Source organism: Macaca fascicularis, chromosome 11 (assembly GCF_037993035.2).
Source record: "Macaca fascicularis isolate 582-1 chromosome 11, T2T-MFA8v1.1".
Lineage (NCBI taxonomy): Eukaryota > Metazoa > Chordata > Mammalia > Primates > Cercopithecidae > Macaca > Macaca fascicularis.
This window is the reverse complement of record NC_088385.1, coordinates 256,564-276,256: the sequence shown is the minus strand read 5'-3', so window position 1 is coordinate 276,256 and position 19,693 is coordinate 256,564. Positions and strand designations below refer to the sequence as shown.

The 19,693-nt window shown below is 48.7% G+C and overlaps 1 protein-coding gene across 35 annotated transcripts in view; it reads left to right on the top strand.

Moving 5' to 3' along the window:
• Positions 1-19,693, top strand: part of LOC141408000 (disco-interacting protein 2 homolog C-like) — a 274,075-nt gene that overhangs the window by 123,014 nt on the left and 131,368 nt on the right. The gene's annotated exons all lie outside the window — the stretch shown is intronic.

Sequence of the window (19,693 nt, the reverse complement as noted above, 5' to 3'; positions counted from 1 at the left end):
CAGCTGAGACTTGCAAGGAGGGGACTGGCTGTGGGTGTTGGGGCTCAGGAAGCTGCCTCTACCCAGAGCCACAGTGGCCAGTGAGGGCAGAGCAGGGGACCGAGGCCCAGGGAAGCCGTGTGTATGGTTCGCATCAGGTGTGCGGGTCTGCCGGGCTGTGCGGCCCTTCTCAGTCCTGGCTGGGCCTGGGGTCCCAGAGGGAACGGAGGGTCTTCGCATCTCCCTCCTCTTGCTTCCCTGCTGCTTCCTGGTGAAGGGATGCTTCTTTATTGCAACTCTGGCAGTTATTCTGCATATTAAGAGGAGTTTCACAAAATCATAGGGGGAGAGGCGGACTAGGGATTCATTTTTTTTTCTCCCCCTGATTTTATACGGAGGCTTCTACTATCCCTTAGTGTGGAGGCAGAGTGCAGATGCTCTACAGTTCTCTGTCCAGGAAGAGAAGAGCTGCTGGGAAGCCACAGAGCTGATCATTGCAATAGCTCTGACATTTTAAAGTGGGAAAATGCTGATGTCTATAATAATCAGACTAAAACTTCAGTAGCTTCAACATAAAGATGTCGAGATGATCTTAGAGCCATTTCGTCCCTAGATCCTTCTGCAGTGTGGAGTGTGACATCTCTACCAGCCACTGGTCAGTGGCTGCCTGGGGGTAACTGAATGCTTGAAGTGCAAATGAGAACTTCTAATTTTATTTAATTTCAGTCAAATTTAAATAGCTATACGGGCCGGGCACCGTGGCTCATGCGTGTGTTCCCAGCAGTTTGGGAGGTCGAGGAGGGTGGATCATGTGAAGTCAGGTGTTCAAGACCAGCCTGACCAACAAGGTGAAATCCCATCTGTACTTAAATATATAAAAAATTAGTTGGGCGTGGTGACAGGCGCCTGTAATCCCAGCTACTCGGGAGGCCGAGGCAGAAGAATCACTTGAACTCGAGAGGCAGAGGTTACAGCAAGCCGAGATCGAGCCACTGCACTCCAGCCTGGGTGACAGAGGGAGACTCTGTCTTAAGAAAAAAAAAAGATTTTAAAAAACCCTACATGCCCCTAGTTGCTTCTATAGGAGACGGCATGGTTCCAGAAGGTAGACTTTGTGTTGAGGACTCTGCAGCGTCAGGCTGGAGACAGTCTCCCTTCCTAGCAGCGTGGGCCGCTGGGCTGCTCTTCTACCAGAAGGGATGGTGGCGTCTCTGGGAGGTATTTGTGGACTCAGATCTGTGTGGATTAGTGACTTGTGTTACTCACAGATACTTAATTTTATGGGTAAATGAATACCTGGACTAGCTGCAACTTCAGGGCGAGATTCGGGAGTAGGGAGTGAAAAGTGACGACGGAACCCTGGGCTTGTCCTGCCATCCCCAGGAACCGGTCGGGGCGCCTTCTCGTCTGAAGTCCCAGCACGTGGTCAGGGTACCCCTCCCCTCTGAACCCCCCCGGAAGTGATCGGGGCACCAACCCTCTCTGAAGCCCCAGTACCTGGTCGGGGCACCCCTCCCTTCTGAATCCCCCAGCACATGGTCGGCGAGCCCCTCCCTTCTAAAGCCCCCAGACCTTCCTGGCCTGCGGTGCTGCTTCTCCAAATTCTGCCCTTGGCTGTTTTCTAGGAATCACCTGTACCCGAACAGGCTGCGTGTGTCACTTCTTGTCGGATCTGGGGTGACGGTGAAGCTCATTTATCTTGTCTTCCTCCTCACGTGCCATATCTCACCTGTTGTCTGTCTGAGTTTGTGTGAGTGCGTGTTGTGCGTTCTCAGGCTGTGCTTGGTGCTTAGGTGACAAGAACGTCTTAGAGCAAGGGACTGCCTGCTCCAAAGGACGCTGTGAATGAATCGAGACACGGTTTACTTGTGGGGTTTAAATTTCCTGGGTGTTGGAGGCAATTAGGGGGAAACAAGGTCTAAAAAAGCCCCTGGGGATGAGGAAGGCAATAATGAAAGAAATTACTCTATACACACTTAGCAGTTGGTTTAATTTGTAGGTGAATTTTGCATTTTGGGAACTACTAAAGCTATTGTTTGTAGGGATTCCTTGATGAGCTTCTTGTTTTCTGTCAAGTAGAAAGTAAAGTGGATCGGTTTTGCCTTTAATTCTGACTGACTAGAATCTACTTCCTTTTTCCCCCCATTCACGTTAGGGTGGAGATTGGACTAGAAGAGCTGTAGGATCTCTTTATTTCTGATCTTCAATGAATTTTTTCTTTAATTAGTTTTTTTGTTTGTTTTGTTTTGTTTTGTTTTCGGTGAGCTATTACTTTTTCCTTCAATGCACTGTTCTTTGGTTTGGAAAACGGGCTCTATTTGTACCGTGCTTTAAATGTACACAATGGTTCTAAATTGCTACTTTTCGTTAAAGTTAGATACAACATCTTAATTGAAATGTCATCCATAATTGAGGCACAGTCTGAGGTCTGGAGACCCCTCTTGTCACTTCCTTCCAGCCGTGTCTCCTTCTCTGGCCACGTTGCCCCTGGCCACATTTCCTCCCCCCACCACGCCGTGTCATCCCCCCACCACGCCGTGTCATCCCCCCACCACGTCACCTCTGGTCACATCAACTCCCTCCTGGCCACATCACCTCTGGCCTCACTGCCTGCCTCCCTCTCTCCCTGGTAGCCTCTGTGACTCCTGCTGTCTACCCTCCCGTGGGTCTGTTCAAGGCTCCTTCCCCGTTTTCCACTCCTGAGTGGGTCTCAGGGCCTGGATGTTTCACAGGATGCAAGTTTCTTCCCTTCCATCCGCGGGTCTCTGAGCGACAAGTCCAGAGAGGGCACTAAGCTCTCCTTACCCACCTCGAGGTCCCGAGCCCTGACCGCCGACCACCAGGGCTTTTCTGCAGGGTGTGGGGCAGACTCATGCGTGAATTGGACAAAAAAGGTGCTTCTAGGAATCCTTGTTTTAAGTGCACTGGAGCAGAGATGGGGAGAGGGGACCACCTGGTTTGCTCAGAATTGGGCCCTGCTCACAGCCAATGAGGCAACATAAGCACCTCCTAAATGAAGCATTCCACACACTGATTTTACACATGACAGAAAGGCTTCACACAATGAGTGAGTTTGAGCTGCATTTGAAGGAAGAACAGGTCCCTGTAGGTGGAAATGAAAGGTAAGCGTGACCCAAGCCATCAGCAGCAGCGGGGGTGGGGTGGTGCAGACTCCCCATGGATGGTGGGCATGGCTGAAATGCAGGAGAGGGCAGGGGTGCGAAGGAACAGCAGGGCGGCAGTAAAATTCCCCTGCAGAGAGGGGACGTGACTGAGCTATTACCACATGTATACAACTGAGAGATGATCTGAGGATGATTTCTGGGAGCCTATGGGAAGAGCACGTGGTCATCATCAGTTCTCGGGATCTCTTCTTATGAAGTGAAGACAGTCATGCCTCTGCCTATCTTGTGAGCTGTTAAGATCAAATCAGATAATCTTCAGCGAGCCTTGTAAATGCTAAAGGTTATGACAGACTGTTCCAGCCCGCTTGTCTCCACCCTCCTTTCCTATTCGGTAACGTGAACCCTGCTGGGTACCTCACTATCTGCCTGGCTTTCTCCTCCATAACGTGAGCCTTGAGTACTTGCTGGGTACCTCGCTGTCCACCTTCCTTCCTCAGTAACGTGAGCCCTGAGGATTTGCTGGATACCTCGCTGCCTGCCATACAGCTGGCTGTAGAATTGTCAAACGCACTTGACTGGCACATAAACAGAAGTGCTCGCCAGGCCTTGGGAGGGCTTTCTCACATGTGGGTGCCTTCTGTTCCCTGTTAGGCTGGAGCTGCAGGAGCCCTCCTAGACCAGACAGAGGACCAAGGCTGGGGCCTCGGGGTGGGGGCTGGGGGATCTCCCTGGGTGTATTGTGTGGGTGAGAGCAAACTTCAGTCCCGCTGTGGCATTGGGATTCAGGGTTCCTTCTGGAATGTTCTGAGTGAGAAACAGGAAGTGTGCACAGGTGCGTCTTCTGCGGATTTTATGGTTATCTCTTGGGAGAGCACTGGTGCCTCTGAACTATGAACCTGCAGAACCACTTCTTCCACTAACGGCCGCCTTTATATAAAGAATGACTTACAAAAGATGCCACTTCAGATGGAGGTATTTGCAGGTGTGGCCTGAAAAATGAACAGAATGACTTTCATCTCAAGGAAAGTACCTTACATTATTCCCAATGATAGACATTTGAGCTTTCCAGCGAATATTAAAATATAAAAATCTTGCGTCTACCACTTTCTCATGTGATTAATGATATTGATGCGGTTTGCTTTGGTTTGGTTTGGTTTTGTTTTGTTTTTTACATATAACGAAATGTGGAAGCTGCTCATAACTCTGAATCACTGTTATCTAACCAATGTGTGATTACAAAATCGTGTGTTGGTAAAAGCCATTCAAGTGCAAGACGGACCAGTCGACTTAGAAGGAATTGGGGCAGAAAGGTCCAACGAGCAGAGCACAGACCGTGTTGCAGACAGCCTGTACGGAAGTGCCACTTGTTACATTTGGCAGCAGAGAATAACTAAAGTGATCTGAAAACACAGTGAAAATACCGCTTCCTAATTGTATATCAGTATGGGGTTGGACTTTCTTCATAAACTTCAGTCACGGTTCTGCAGCCCAGTGAACGCAGATGCAGGCATGAGAATCCTGCTGTCTGAGGTGCAGAGATGTTAGGTGTTTTCACAGCACCACAAACTGTTGCCACGCTGCTGCTTATTTTGGAAAATGGTTTCTTCTTTAAGACTGTGTTAAGATGTAATGACTTTATCCTTGTAAAATAAACTAAATTGTTACTTTTTTTTTTTTTTTTTTTTTTTTGAGACGGAGTCTTGCTCTGCCACGCAGGCCGGAGTGCGGTGGTGTGACCTCAGCTCACTTCAACCTCTGCCTCCTGAGTTCAAACGATTCTCCTGCCTCAGCCTCCATAGTAGCTGGTACTACAGGTGTTCGGCACCATGCCAGGCTAATTTTTGTATTTTTAGTAGAGACGGTGTTACACCATGTTGGCCAGGCCGGTCTCGAACTCCTGACCTCAAGTGATCCACCTGCCTCTGCCTCCCAAAGTGCTGGGATTACAGGCATGAGCAGCCACCACCCCCGGCTTGATGAGAAAGCTTTTTTGTGCTCTTTAATAAAGTGCAAAGGGTTCCTGAGACCCAAAAGTTTGAAAACCACTGGCTTAAACTGACAAAATTGTCCACGATTCTTCAGTGTATCTTCTAATCTGTTGATGGAGAAAGGACGGTAAGGGATGCTTTACTTTTTGCCTTTCACAACTCAGTGGTGCCGGGACAACTTGGGTATCCACATGGAAAAGGATGGACTGGACCCTTCCTCACCGTACAAGCAAAGCTCAACATGAATCCAACGTAAGGAGCTGACTGAGACCCATTCTGTCAGTCTGCTGGGTACCATAACGGACACCACAGACCGTGCGACTTAGACAATAGCATCTTATTTCCTTTTTCCTGGAGACTGGAAGCCTGGGATCAAGGTGCGGGCAAGGTTGGATTCTCTGGGGCCTCACCCCATGCTGTGTAGATGGCGTCTTCTCTGTGTCTTCACAGGTTTCTCTTATGTGCATGGAGCACTAAGGACTGTGTCTAAATTATCTTAAAAGAACACCAGTCATACTGGATCAGGCCCTACTTTTAAGATCTTATGGGACCTAAATTACCAAGCTAAGGCCCTGTATCTAAATACAGTGACATTTTAAGTTTCTGGGGTTGTGACTTTAACATGGGAATCTTGGGGGGCGGGGAATGGGACAGTTCAGCCCATGACACCTTCAGGGGAGAATCCTTGAGAAACTGTTAGGTTGGATTAGGCAATGTTTCCTTGGCTGAGACGTCTAAAGCTATAACAAGCAACTGAAGGGAAAAAGATGGTATCAAAATTAAAAATGTTCATTTCAGAGAATACTATTAAAGTAAAAAGACAACCCACAGAACAGGATACATTATCACGATAAGGACGTGATATCAAGAATATATTTTAAAGCTCTTAATAAAAATCCAATTTAAAAATGGAAAAAGGATTTGAATAGACATTCTCCAGAGAAAGACATATAAATGCCTTAAAAAGCACGTGAGATGTTTAGCAGAATTCGTCATCTTAGAAATGGAAATCAAAACCACTGAGATACCACTTCACAACCACTGGATGGGTAAAATCCCAGTATTGGACAGTGACTTGGTGGTGAATTTGGGAAAACTGAAATCTTGATATATTGCTAGTGGGAAGGGAAGTAAAATGGTACAGTTGATTTGGAAAAGTCTGGCAGTTCCTCAGAAAAGTTATGCATGAAATCACCATACGACCCAGGAATTTCACTCCTAGGCATATGCCCAAGAAAATTGAAAACATTTTTACAAAAAAAAAAAAAAATCTTATGCAAGAATCTTCATAGCGGCATTATTTGTAGTAGTAGAAACAGTCCAGGTGTCTGTCAACAGGTCACTCACTGTGAGATTCCACTCACCTTGGACGTGAAAGATGTCAGCACCGAAGGTCACGCCAAAGGTCATGCACTGTACGATTCTTCTCACAACAGATGTCCAGAATGGGCAAATCCAGAGAAACGGAAGTCGGCTGGCGATTGCCAGGTGCTGGCGGAAGGAAGGAGCAGGTGCTGACTCTTAATGGGTTCAAGGTTTCTTTGGCCCATGGTGAAAAAGTCCCAGAATTACATACTAGTGGTTGATGTGCAGCTTTGAGAATGTGCTAAAAAGACTGAATTGTATCCTTTAATATTGGGGCTTTTATGGTTTGTAAATTCCTTTCAATTTAAAAAGGAACTCAAGAACTTCTTTGGTGTTGATATTTAGATGGTGAAAGAGACAGTATCCAAAACAAGTTACTATGTAACTCACGTCGACAGAGTTAAACTTCATATTCTGAGGATCTTAAAGGAAGCGTGTGAGCCTAGGAGACACAACGATCCTACACTAGATGTTACACCCCATCTTACTGATTTCTATCTCACATAACCATATTCAGGGAAAACCGACATGTAAACGTGAGCTGAATGCTATGCAGAGGCACACTCCTCTAACCCGGGTGATCTTTAGTGGCACAGTAAGAGATGAGGTCATAGCAACGTTAGTTTAGTTAAATTTCTATGGCAACAGAAATTTGGCACATCTGATGAGTTAGATCTCTCTGCACAGCTCCTAATGGGGTTGCCCATTTCTGTATGGTGTCTGTGTATATTCTCGCTGTGGAAATAAGTGATAGCACCTGCACAAACACTTGCCCGGAAACGTGCACGAAGCTGGTGCAGGCAGAGGACAGGCAACAGGGAAGCATGGCTCAGCCCTGGCAAAGAAGACCGTTATTCCGAACGCAGAAGATTCAGGAACACAGTCGTTGGGAAGACTGGTGATGTCCGTGGATCTCACTGCTGTTGTGTTGTATCTGTGCAGCGAGTTACCGGAGCTGTCAGAACCGCACGTGTTGGTATTGGTATCATCACTCAATGCTTCTGACTTTTCCTGGTGCTGAGGATGACTGCATGTGGCGGAAGCAAAGTACTGACCTAGCACAGATCATCAGATCCCAGTTCTTTTTTATGAAGGGGGGCAGGATTAGAACCACCCCCCCCCCACACACTCCCCAATCCTATAAGAACTGGGATCTGATGATCTGTGCTGTTGATAGAGGCAGGGTTAGAACGCCCCACTCCCCAATCCCATTGTTGAAAATAATAGTTGGCTTGGGAGGGTTTTTTCTCCTAAGGTTGAAGCTGTGCATTTCTGGAGCCTGGGCTGTCAGCCATGGTGGCTGGGGAATGCTGGGGCTGCGGTCGTCCGGCCGCTGGTGGGTCCTGCCTCTTTGACACCGTTCATTTCTGAAGCTTGCTTTCCCCGGTGTTGGAAGTAGCAGCACTGGAAGAATGGCCGCCTTCCTACAGTGAAGCTCTGGCAGAAGAGGAGAAGACACGGAGCGTCTGTTCAAGGACGTGACGTTCTGGGCACCGCACCATGCGTTCTGCTTCTCAGCGTTGCCTCTTGGTTGATGTTACCATCACCTGGCATTTCCCAGGAGGTAACTCGCAGATGTCACACTGATGGAAAGCCGCAGCAGCGCGGTTCACGTCCAGGGCCAGCTGGAGCACATCAGCAAGGTCAGGCTGGATACATGTGCTTGCTGACAGGAAAATGACAGGAAATATGTCATTTCAGGGAAATGACAGGAAATGTGCTTGCTGACAGGAAAATGACAGGAAGACGACAGGAAAGAGGCCCATGAGGAGAGCAACCAGTGGATTCAAGGTGGGGAACTGAAGGAGCGAGTCATCACAGGGTGGGAGGCTCAGGAGCCAGCAGGCAAGTGGGATGTAGCCTCAGGGTGCTGCTGGGTTGGTGAGGGGCCTTCTGTGACTTTTCTAAGAGTGCAGTCAATTGTAGGGGTGGGTGCCGGCTCCCGGCTCCCGCACATAAGAGGCAAGCGTCTTGCAGGAGACCAACGTGTGCACTGGGAGTTCCTAGTTGCGTGTCCCAGCATGCGGCCCAGAGGCCCCTGACAAAGCTCAGTGCACCAGGGACACAGTGGACTTTTGGTTCCTGACCCAACGAGGAAGTGAGGGAGTGAGTGAGGGCCGAGACACAGATGCAAGGATGCACAGGATGGGGTGCAGTCAGGTGGAGAGTCATGCTGTGGGGTCCGGGAGAGATGGGTTCGAGAATAAATGGGACCGGGTTGCAGTCAAGTGGAGAGTCATGCTGCTGGGGTCTGGGAAATGTGTTGTGTTTGCTTCTATGTGAACAGCGGGACCTGAGCATGTCTGTGCTTTGACGTTTAATCTGTACACTATCCTTGGCAGGGTGTGTATCTCTGTGGCAGAGGACACCCCGGCCACAGTGGATGTCAGTGGCGGTGGCTGGACTCACGGTCCGTGAACGTTGCATGATCGAACGCGTTTGGTACATTCTCAGCTCCTGCCCAGGTGCCTCCCGAGTATCCGGTGCTGTGGCTCCCCACACCCTTCCCATCTGTGTGTAGCATGACCACCATCTTCCTACCATGTGTTTGTGCTACCACGGCTGCCATGTCTAACGGGCGCTTTGCTTTCCAGCTACTTTCCTATAACCAAACCCTTGAACGACTTTGCCTGCGTTTCAGAGATGATTAGGGTATTAGTCTTTCAAGATTGCTCTGAGGATTTCCAAAAGCAAATGCAACTTACAGGGTGCAAGATATTGGAAATGACAGTAATTATAGATGAGTTTTCTCAGTGTGTTGATTGCGGTAAAATTACATAGCACTCTATTTTTAAGTGTATGGTTTGGAGGCATTAAGTGTGTTCACACTGTGGTGCCACGATCACCGGCATCCATCTCCAGAACTTCCTGGTCTCCCCACGCTTGAAACTCGGTCTACCCAACACCAGCTCTCCTTCCGCCCCAGCTCTGGGAAGCACTACAGGTTGCTTACAAAATAGGCTTTTTCAGTAAGAGAAGGGGCAAGGAAAGGAGCTCTAAAGACTGTCTTGAGATTTGAGGAAGTGTTTTAGGTTTTATTGTCTGGTTCCCGGTGTAAAGGAACTATTGAAGATGTGGGAAGGTGAAGGTCTGTGATCTCAGGAAGTGCTGGGCTGGGCAGCTTTCCCACTGTGACGGGGGCACTTGCCCTCAAACCCGCCTGAGATAATCGCGTGAGGATGGTGCTGCATTGTGACAGCTCTGAACTTGATCTCCTTGAACGTTGCCAAGTACATAAGCTTTGGCGGTTACCGTCTAGTATCTGCGGGAGACCTAGAATTTGAACATTGTTGACTTTAGAACACTCTCATTTTTATAACACTCTACCTGTTCTCAACAATAGGAAATATGCTGTGTCCTTTTTTTTAAATGCCTTAATATTCTGTGTTGCGTTGGCAGTAGTTGCAGCGGAGGCTACTTCTGGTTCATGGTCATCGCCAAACACAAGCTTCTGGAAACCGTGTGAAAAATGAAGGGGAAAGTGCTTTTCTGCAAAGGGCTTTTTTGAACATCCTGTTTTTTTTCTGGAATATCTGTTGTGGTGTAAAACGTTTTCATATTTAGGGGTTTGTAACGTGTTTTATACTGGTTAGCTTTGAAACCCCATGTTTTTGCATGTCATGGGGCTGCTTTATCCTATTCTATGATATAGCTGGTTGGCAAAACTATTGGTTATTTCACTTTAAAAACCAAAGCAGCTTACAGATTGAGTGTGATTCCTGTAAGAATTTAATTATAAAATTGATTTGTGTTCAATAAGCTTACTGGATTGGCTAGATCCGTGGACAAAAAGATAAGAACATGTCAAGTCTCTGGGCCAGGAAGGACTTCCAAATAATACAAGTGATACACATTAATTTCTTAACAAACAATTAGATTTAGTATATAACTGGTTAAAACCTCTATATTTTCTATTATAGCCATTCCACGTGCCCATGGGGGTGGGCTGCAGGACTCCCTATGGAATCCAAGGTCTGTGGGCACTCAGGTCCCTGCAATAAAATGGCATCGTGTTTGCATATGACATATGCACATCCTCCTGCAGACAGTCATGTCAGGGTTGCTCGTAACAGCTATACCATGCACATGCCATGCGAGTAGTTGTTTAATGAATAATAAAGTCTGAATGCTTAGTACAAACACATTAAAAAAAATCTTGATCTATGGTTGGTTGAATCCACAGGCCTGGAACCCCGGGAGAGAGTACAAACTCTAGAAGCAAAACGAACAAAGCACTTGAGGTCAGCAGTGACGGGTGTGGGATCACACTGAATCTCATGTGTTTTGCTGTCTGTGTCACTGTGTCCCGTGTAAACGGGAATCATTTGTAGCTTAAGGTAAAATAGGTAACAGGAAACACTACAGAATGGGCACGAAGGCGCGCCCCTCATTACCCCGTGTTACAGCCAAGCATCTGCCTCCTGGGGAAGGATCTGTTCTGTGGGGAGACTAGATGTTGATGATTTCCGGATGTGTGAAGGGAAACTCCCTCCGAGAAGCGTGGCTTTGGCCGGAGCACATCAGACGAGAGTTAGCGCGGCATGGAGTTTCCACAGTGCCCCTCAGGCCTGCTGCTTCTCTCCTCTCCCCACCCCTGGCCCTGACTCTTACCAAGGGAGGAAAGTTCAGCTCCAGCTGAGCCCCGCACAGGGCTGTGGGTCTCTAGGGCAGGTGCCACCTTTGCCTGAACAGGGTGTGTCAGAGGAGGGTCTGGCTGTACTTGAGCTGTGAGAGATGCTCTCAGAGATCCAGCATCCTGAAAACCCAGGTGCTGAAGGTTCCTCCTCTTCCACCATCCTGCGGGGAAGGGGGTCTTATCCTGCTTCCCCTCAACCCAAGCTGACTTCTTGTCTGTTCTGTACACCTAGGTTTTCAGAGCAGTTATTGTTAATCATCTAGCAGACAAACAACCATAAGGTGACAGCCTGGGAGGGTAGACGGCGCTGGAAGGTAGTTTTCTGAATAACAGCGTTCAGTTTCCTGTTTTGCCGTCATTTGACCCAAGGCCCCAAGATAATTGAAATACCGTCAGCCAAACACCGATTTTTTACCTGAGGTTTTTTTTTTTTTTTCTTTTTAAGTTATGGGTGCAAACTTATAACCAGGGACCTGACAAAAGAGAAGGATTTATTTGCAAAGTGAATGTCGGGGATGGTTGGCATTTGCCAACTCTGACTAGCAGGGACCCAGGCTGCTTCCGTTCTGCCGCCCGACTCCTGACCCTCCAGCTCCTGCCTCTGTTCCCACCAGCAGGAAGAGGAGCGGGAAGGTGCCTTTTCCCCTTTAAGGGGATGAGGTGAGAGTTGCACCTGCCAGTTTGCTAGTCCCTGGGGTGATTCTCCAGCATGGGTGGGAGTTGGGTTTGGAGGCCTGAGCCCCGTGAAGCTGGGGTTGCTGTTCCCTGAGCAGCAGGAAACTGGACTCTGGGAAGTGGGGTCAGAGGGTAGCATCCTCAGGAGGGGCCTCTCGTCCCATTTGACATCTTCAGTGCAAAAGGGGGTGTGGGCTTCATGGTCCATTGACAAATAGAACGTTATTTTTGTGTTGTTTTTTAAGCACATCGAATCCTAATTCCTTTGGCCTTTACTAAAGTGGCATTTTGTAATTCCACATGATTTCATTGATATACTCGCAGGAGAGAATGCTTCCTGTAAACCAGAAGGATCTCTGAGACGGTTCTCGGCCCATAGAGAGTTCATTTTCCCAAGGTTAAAGACACAGACTCAGGCGGGGTTGAGGACACACTGCAACAGCCTCAGGAAGTCCTGGACATGTGTCCAAGGTGTTTGGGACACAACTTGGTCTTACACATTTTAGGGAGACGTGAGACATCAATATATATGAGATGTACGTTGGTTCGGTCCAGGAAGGGAGGCTCGGCTCCAAGCGGGGAGGGATTTCCAGGTCACAGGTAGATCAGACAAATGCGTTTCTGGTGTACCTTTCTAGAGGAAGCAGCCAGATCCGCATTTATCTCCGTGTGCAGATGGGGACTTTGAATTCTCTCCTCTGTCCATGAGGAATTTCCTTGTGCATCCGTTGTGAGGGAGGTACGTGGCTTTTTTTTCCCCTCCCCCCAGTAGCTGTCTCTGTTCGGAAGAGCATGGGAGGCAGGTTTGGTCTAAGCTCTGCCTCACCTTGACGTCGCTTTAGCGTAGTGATTTTGGGGTCCTGAGATGTAGTTTCAACTTCATGTTTCTGAACACACTGGCACTCGAAACAGTATTGTAGGAGGTATCTAACTTACTTAGAAGAAGAATCTATTTGGAAGGACTTGAGCACATTCCTCCTTGAGAGAACCAAGCCTTTGTTTAGTTTGCTTTGCCCCGAGGCTGTTACGCTGCCCCGGGCTGTGCAGCCTTAGAAAGCTGTGCCCCTGTGAGCTACTGCCTGTGGAATCTGGTGACTTTGAAGTTAATCCAGCAGCTACATGTTTTGGAAAGCAGATTGTCTCTTAAAGTGTTGGTGATTATGATTCTAGCACTAGAATTTCAGTGTGTATTTTCCACCTTCTTACTTTGTCTCCTCATACACTGAGATACTGCTGCATTTGCTCTTAGGCTTCACGGAGGGAGGGTCAGTTCTGACCCTTTCTTAGATATTGACCTTGAACGGACAGAATCGAGATTCAGAAAAACTCTCGAGCTTGAGTGTGCTGATATCTATGTAAGTGGGGTTCATGTGTCAAACTCAGGTTTAAGAAAAACCAATTCTAGGCTGGGCATAGTGGCTCACACCTGTCATCCCAGCACCTTGGGAGGCTGAGGTGGACAGTTCACTTTTGAGCCCAGGAATTCGAGACCAGCCTGGGGAACATAGCAAGACCTTGACTCTACAAAAAATTAAATAGGAGTGGTGATGTGTACCTGTGGGCCCAGCTACTGGGAAGCTGAGGCTGGAGGTTCACCCAAGCCTGGCAGGTTGAGGCTGCAGTGAACCATGATAGCACCACTGTACTTATGGTGCACTGTGCCTGAGTGACAGAAGAACAACCACCCCCCCACACACAAAGTATCAATTCATGCAGTGGCCAGTTCTGCTGGGACCACCTGTTAAGGCTACTCTGGGCCTCACGGTGTGAGAAGGGTCTGTCCAGCGGTGAGAAGGAGTGGCTTGAAGGCCTAAAAGCCAGTTGCTGTGGTTCAGCATGACTGCGGGTGTGGAGTTGGGGGAACGGCTCTCCACGGCATGAGTGGGTAAACGGATGGGCTTCCAGAACGAGCCCCTGTGACTTTGCCTGGTTTGCATCCGTCCAATACAAATCCACAGGCTCTTACTCTAGAAGCTTCTGCCGGGGCTGATGGACTGGCCTGGGGACAGAGGGTGCCCTCAGAGCCTCAGGGTGCTGTCTGGTTTAGGACGAGCACTTAGTCACCTAGATCTAGGATTTATGACACGACAAGGGGACTCGTCACACTCGGAGCAGCATCCATCTGCATTCTAGACTTGGTTCTAGGTGAAGTATTTTGGAGCCTGTTGGTACCCTGTGTTCTGTTTATGTGTAAAACAAGTTAGAGTTATAACTAGTTAAAACCTATTTTTAAAATTTTGCCACAGAATATGGCAATTGTGGTGGAGCCTGGCCAGAGACCCCCACACTCAGACGCTGCCGTGTGCTGGGGCTGCAGGCGTTGACTGCATCGGCTGTCCCTCCCAGCGTGTCTGTGTTCTTGACACGGGCGCCCATCGAGGCTCGGCCTGTGAGAATCGTGCCACCGTTTGTCTCCGTGTTCCTCTGAGGTTCCGCAGACTTCACGGTCCCATGGCAGAGCGTACGGTATCTGCTTGCATCCTGATTTCCCCAAACCCCAGGACAGGCCAAGAGTTCCTTACACACAACTGCAGAGGGCCCCGTGGTGTGGATTTGCGGTGACACAGCCTTTCCCCAGCTCGGCCTTCGTCTCCAGAGTTGGCTTTAGGGTGATAGAAGCTTCCTTCAGACTGGGGGGCCCTGAAGCTTTGGTGCTAGGAATTCGGTGACCAGCACGGATGATACCCCATTTCTCTGCATTTGTAGCAATAGTTGTTAACACGACCACGAGATGTACAGAGGAAGGAAAAAGGAGGTTTTATTTTCAGAGTAACACTCTGTGCTTTGGGAAATGTGGTCTTGGGGGAGCTGTAAGCACACGCCCCTCAGGAGGGGAGGAGGCCGCGGCGTTACACGTTCCGGGGTTTGTTGGCTGTGTGTGTTCATCGGGCTCAAGGAATGTGTGAACGTTTACAGGGAAAGTGGGGTTTGTTCATCCGGTTCGTGCAATGTCTGAACACTTACAGGGAAAGTCTAGCACACATGCAGTGAGTTAACCTGTAACATCCATGTTCGCCTTGGGGCGAGCGTAACATTTGAAATGAGGTGGACTGGGCGTGTCATGTACAAAGGTGAGCTGTTGGGCGCAGACGTTTATGCGCAGCCTCAGTCACAGCCAGGACTGGCTCAGGGTCTGCAGCTTGTGGCGGGAAAGGACATTCACGAGGTCATTCTGTCCAGTTAGGGCTGCCGGCAGGGTCCCGGGGCGGGGGGTTTGTCTGGTCAGCCAGCGTCTGGAGTCCACCCAGGTCCCGTGGACAGCGTTCCTCTAAACCAGGCTTCTGATTGTGGAGGAGACTTCATGCTGGTTAACACACTGTACAGGAGTAGTGCCGTGGGGCTTTGGGGTTGACCTTCCCTATGATGCCAGTTACATTTCTCTCCAGATCTCATCATAGCCACAGAGATTGTACCTCGTCTGACAGCTGGGGGTGCCGTGTTGATATAGTAATTTATTGCATTAAACTTTTTATTACTATTTTAATAACCTTTTTTTTCTTTTTCAAGAGATATAGGGTATTGCTGTGTTACTCAAGCCAGTCTTGAACTCCTGGCCTCAAGCAATCCTCCCACCTCGGCCTCCCAAAGTGCTGGGCTTATAGACGTGAGCCAGTGCACCCAGCCTACCGCCATGTTTTTAAAACTCAGCAGTTTAAAAATCCCACTCCTTTCACCCCCTCAAGCAGACTGGTTGGCCTTGTGCAAACTGGGGTGTCACGATCTTAGTCTCCCCTTTTATTTTTCGCTTTGGCTTCAAGTTCTGATGAGAACAGCAGTTACAAAATGGGCATTAGGTGATTCTTCTGTTACTAAAGCCAGAATTCTCACCAGTTGGAGATGTTTGTCCCCAGGATCCCAGAAAGCTGCTTTGAATCAAGCCCGTAGTAAATAAGTAAGGAACTAAACTCTTGGTCCTCTGCTTAGTACCAGGGGAATGGGTTAGTTGCTGATACCCTTTGATCTGTGCTCACGTGCTGCATCTCATCACGGGAAGCAGAGTCGCCCTGTGGAATAAAGCTCGGCTCAAGGTGGTGCGTCGAGACGCTTGGGGCTGTCAGTCCCTTATACAGCGGCAGACTTGGAGACTCAGTATCGCGTGCAGAGCCCAGGCAACCGGAGTGCATCCACCTTAGAGACCACATGGACGGTCGGCAAGGTGGATGTCCGGGCATATGGCCTTGACAGGCCCACTGCGAGGTGAATTAGGAATTCGTTAGCAAAGAAATCAAACTCGCCTTTGGGTCCCAGCTGCTTGGAAGGCTGAGGCGGGAGGATTGCTTGAGCCAGAAGGTCAAGGCCGCGATGAGCCATGATTGTAATACTGCACTCCGGCCTGGGTGACATAGCGAGACTCCAAGTCAAAAAAAAAAAACACAAAAAAACCCCTCAAACCTTACTCTTCATAGCAGGAGGGAGAATTTGTCAAAGTAACTGCAACAAAATCTTAGATGATATAATTTCAGTGGCTAAGTGAGCTGTCCAGCCCACGTGGCTGGCTCACAACGCAACAGAGCCAGGTGCTGCTGCAACTGCGCCCCTCCCCACCCGATCGCTTGTGGACATTTTCTGTTTCCCCATATCTCCCTTTTGGATACATAGCTCGCTACTTTATAGCTAAGCATCAGTAAAACAGGTTGTCTATTTTGAAAAGTAACTATTATGTCTTTTAAGGACAGAAAATGAAGCAGGTGACAATAGCATGGCAACCTGGTGAATAGATTTAGAGGAATATTTAATACTTGGCACCACTCTGATCCCTTCTTCTCTCATGCTTAGTTACAGCTACCGCCTTCTATGACAAAACACTTTCAGCTCTGTGAGTAGGAATTAAACATATTCTAAATCAGAAGTTTTAGTTAAGCAGTATTTTACGTGAATGCCCAGATCCTAAGTGTTCACTGTACTGGTGTGTGGTGTTGAAGAAGGAACGAGGGCTTGGGGCTGAGTTTATGGTGCAGCGTCCGGGTTCCCATATGTGAGATGAGGGCCATGAGACACGGCCTGGAAGGTTCAGACTGTGGGATTGAATGGATCTACCCACTCCTGGAAAGCCTCAAGTCTAACTTGACTTGGGCTGGTTTTAGGGAGATGCTGGCAGCGCTGTCCTCACAGGTTACCGGGAGGGGCTCTGGCACCGTCCCCATCAGGTGTCTCATGATCAGCCAGCTTGCTCATCTCAGAAGCTGTTGGTCGTGTTCTCGTTCCTGTTGTTTGTTGCGTGTTATTTAGGGTTCTGTTCATGTGGGGACCTAGGAAGTTTCACAGTGAGAGGAGAGCCGCTGAGCCGCCTTCCTGCCTGGACGCCAGCCCCACGGAGGACCGTAACTGCTTGAGGTTGGCTTCTGCCCCCGGCCTCACCTGTGGAGGCATTGATGCAGTGGTACTTTCTAAGCTCCTGGGGCACACAGTGCTGTTGTGTGGATCCACAGGCCACTGTGGCGTCCAAGCACGTGCTCCCGGAGGAGAGGACTCTGCGGGCACTGATAGTGGGAGCTGGCTGAGAGTCCAGCAAGTGAGACTCCCTGTGACGTGCACAGCTGCCATCTGCACAGCCCCTCCTGAGGCCAAGATGGTCGTGCGATAAATGCACAAAGCGCGTCTCCAGCAAAAAGCCGCCAAGTGTCCACATCCAGGATATCCACCAAGGTGGCCTTTTGGTGTTAATACGATGAATGTGAGCAGCAGGTGGTCTGTGTCGAGTGTGACTGTGCCACTGCAGTTTTGTTCTCATATCTTGATGAGCATGAACGGTTCCTGACGAGGGTAGGTAAGGATGCTGTGACCTGAGACTCTGCAGTATTGTAGCTTGAGGAACCAAGGAGTTCTTCTCTCTTGCAAAGCCGTCAGGGAGGATGTTCCAGGCTGGTGACTGCTCCATGAGGTATTCAGAGATCCAGGTTTCTTCCCGACCCCTGCTCTGCATTCCCAGGGACATGGCTGTCCTTGCTGTGGTTGGGACTGGGTGATTGCCATGCTGGCAGGGGAGGCTTAAGGTGAGAGTGGCCGTGATTTACCTAAGTTACATAATGGCAGGGAGCCTGGGAGTAAAGTGTAGCCATGGCCTGGAGGATGGATGATGGATGTTGGTGAACGACTGGCTGCACTCACCGCACCTGGCCCAGGAATGGGGAAGGATGGCTGAGTGTGCCATTCAATGGTACCTGGTTCTTTCAGATTTGACTTCCTTATGGATTTTCTGCTGTAAAGAGGAGAGAGCCTGTGGTTCTAGGCCAAGCATCTCACTCATCTCATAACATCTTGTATCCCTCAGCCAACATTTATGTCAAGTTTTAGAAGTCCTATCAAACTGGCAAGCATTTCTCAATTTGGTTTAACCATTGGATTTTATATCTGTGTCTGCATGTCTATTTTACATCTATGTGGTTATTTGACACTCTGTAGTACCTTTGTAATAGGTTCTATTTGGTGGAAGTTACTTTCAACAATCCCTTGCTGCTACTTGAATTTTCAAGGTTGCAAGTAGAAAGGAGAGAATAAGAACCACATCTTCTCTAATTTTAAAATTTGTTGTTTCTCAAATCACACCAGAAGTACATATATTACAAATTACAAAAGCAGCCAGAATCAAGGTTAAGAGATTTCTGGGCGATTCTGGCTAATCAGCAGTATTTGCTGAGGTGTGTGCAGCAGAGCAACATGCCAAAAAGCCCGGGACGGGGGAGAGATGGGAGGCCAGGCTGTGACTTCGGAGGTGCTGTTGCCTCAGGGAGAGGAGCTAGATGTAGAGAGGATAAATGGACACAGGTGTGACCACCGCCATCCTTGCCGTGGCACGGAGGTCTTTGTACAGGGACCTTTGTGAGCTGAGTTAAAAATTGAAACTGAGAGAGTGCAATGCATTCTTAGTTTTTAAAATAAAATGCTAATAGAGAACATTTTGTTTGTAAGAATGTAAAATGTTACATCTTTGTTAAAGAATAATAATTTGCTTCTGAGATCTTTGTGACTGAGATTTGAAATCTTAAGTATGGTTTTTTCTTCCATGTTTTATACATATGCACGTATACACATACATGTAAGGTATATAAAAGGAAAATAAGCATATCTGTATTCACATTTATATACACTTCCATAATGTGTATACTTCTAGTCACACATAAGTCTAAGAGACTATGACTTGACTTGATAACCATGAGAGGGTAATTAAATAATTTATCTGCTCTTAGCCTTGCTTTTGTATGTGAGCAGGGACCCTGCGAAACGCGCCTCCCGCGTTCCAGGCCTCACACAGCCCGTGCCAGGTTTTGGAAGCAGGAGTTTGTCTGCAGCCACTTCGGGAAACATGTGGTTGCCAGGATTGCCTAGAGCTCCAGGCTGTCTCCAGTCCCAGCCTCCCTGGGGTAGAAGCTGCCCTACCAGGGGCCTGGACATGCACGTTAGGGCCTGGAGCCAGGGACCGCTCCTGAAGCGGGGGGCTCCCCTCACGGTTGGGCATGAGAACCGAGGTTAGGAGGCGGAACCAGCCTTGGGCCAGTGCACGGCCTCCCTGAAGTGCTTGCGGGAAGCCCCAGCTGTACTTTGCTGACCCCATAGACAGCACCACACTCTGTGAGATCCTCCTGGCCCACCCCTCAGGTTCCTAAAATGATGAAGGTTTCCTGAGCTCTGAATTTTTAGGTCTAGGCTAAAAAGTCCTGGGACAGGCTCACAGGGTTCTTTATGTAGAAATGATGAGTGTGCTGGTGACTCAGAGCAGGCACTGCACCCTCACTCCAGGGTCCTTCGTGCCAGGTGGAAACGAGCGTGTGGGTCACCCAGAGTCCCTGCATCCTCACTCCAGTCACTGCTCTTTGGTTTCTTAATTAAAAGCCTAAAAGCCTTGATAATGAAAATGCATTCTCCCCAGAGAGTCGAGTTTCCGGTTATGGAGGCTCACCTGTAAATGCCGTGCCAGGTCAAATATG